The following is a 1,733-nucleotide window of genomic DNA, read 5'->3' as shown; positions in this document are numbered from 1 at the left end:
AAAACGGCCTATTCCATTCCTTCTCGATCTCTGTATGGAGATCAGAAAGAAAAGGAAGGCTCACTTGAGCTTGAGTGCTATGGCCAGAAAGATAACGCTCATCAAGACGACCTCGCGACATCACTTCCTTAACCCGCTTCCACGGAAAATCAAGCCTCGCCGTGGCGCGATCCATAACTTCCAAAAGCTCATCATACGCAGGGCAGGAGGATTGGGAAGGCTCAGCCTCAGCTTCTTCGCCCTCCTCAGACATTACCTGCTCTTCCTGGGCTGAACCCAGCAGAGTACTGTCCCCTGGATCAGACAATGTTAAAGAAATAACATCATCCTCGAGCGGCTCACTCTCGTCCACAGCCGACGAGCGCGAGAGGGAAAGCCCCTCTTTAAACTCATCGGCCAGGTCCACCTGGAGGACGCAGTTTGAAGTTCCCTTGAAAGGGAACTAAAAGTTTGAAGTAACTGAAATAAGGTTATAAAACACATACAGAACATTTGTCCACAAGACTTTTGAGAACTGGATGTGGTAGACTAGAGTTTTTGCTACAAAAAATCATCCTGCTCAATCATTCACAAAAAAACTATATATTGATTTAAATTTTGCAAATCATGTTTTGTGTTAGAAAGGCCTTATGCGATGGAGTGACAATGCCCATAAATATTTAGTGATTCACACCTGAAAGACAAAGGGCCCTGCCCTAATGGCCCATCAGAGTGACTGTGACTGTGAGGCAGGTAAGAAAGTATGTGAGGAGAATAAAATAATGGGGGTTTTGATTATTTGTATTTTATTTACAACACAGTATAATCAAAATATACATAATGAAGGTCAAAGACACATCATTGCGCACACTGATCTAAACACAGAGATGTGAACAGACTTTGTGTCATTCCTGAAAACAGATCCTGTTCAACTGTTTAAACAAGTAAACAATACCTGGTATTTCCAAAGTGTTTGTTGCTCCTTTCCATGGATTCAAGAAAAAAAAACATCATTAGTAGTCAAAGAGCTTGTTTTACCATATTTGTGTCGAATATCAGTGTAGCTGAACATCTGATGTTGGTACAGCTCTCTCAGAAGAAAACAGTTTGAAGAGACTCAAGTGAAAGTCAGCAGGTTTCATCTGTCGTGCAGGTATTTGATCACTAAGAGAGAAAAAAAACATCTGTGAGCATGTTGTATTCCAGTATAAAGTGTCACATGATCCTTAAGAAATCATTCTAATATGCTGGTTTATTATTAGAATTATCAGAGTTGTGCTGCCAAATACTTTTTGAAAACTGTGATACTTTTTTCAGGATTCATTGATGAATAAAAAAAATTAATCTTTTCTAACAATATAAATCTTTGCTATCACTTCTTAACAATTTATCACATCCTTGCTGAATAAAAGTTTTAATTTCTTTCAAAAAAAGAAATAATAAAAATTTACTGACCGCAAACTTTTGAACGGTGTGTATATTGGTAAGAAAATATTTCTATTTTAATAAATGCTCTTATTTTTAACTTTTTATTCATCAAAGAATCCTGAAAAAAAATATCATAGGTTCCAAAAAAATATTAAGCAGCCTTTTGGCAAATATACGGCACAGTCAGCATTGGCTAATCAGTGTGTAAGCCAACTTGTCCCACATTTAACAAGGCAAATATGCCCCATATATTATAAAACAGATGAGGACCACTTCAGGTTGTAACACTTGACAAGTGAGGCCACTTCGTCGTTCTACCACTCGAC

The sequence above is a fragment of the Sinocyclocheilus rhinocerous genome, unplaced genomic scaffold, assembly GCF_001515625.1.
Source record: "Sinocyclocheilus rhinocerous isolate Xijiao unplaced genomic scaffold, SAMN03320098_v1.1 scaffold1987, whole genome shotgun sequence".
NCBI lineage: Eukaryota > Metazoa > Chordata > Actinopteri > Cypriniformes > Cyprinidae > Sinocyclocheilus > Sinocyclocheilus rhinocerous.
This window is presented reverse-complemented; position numbering follows the sequence as displayed.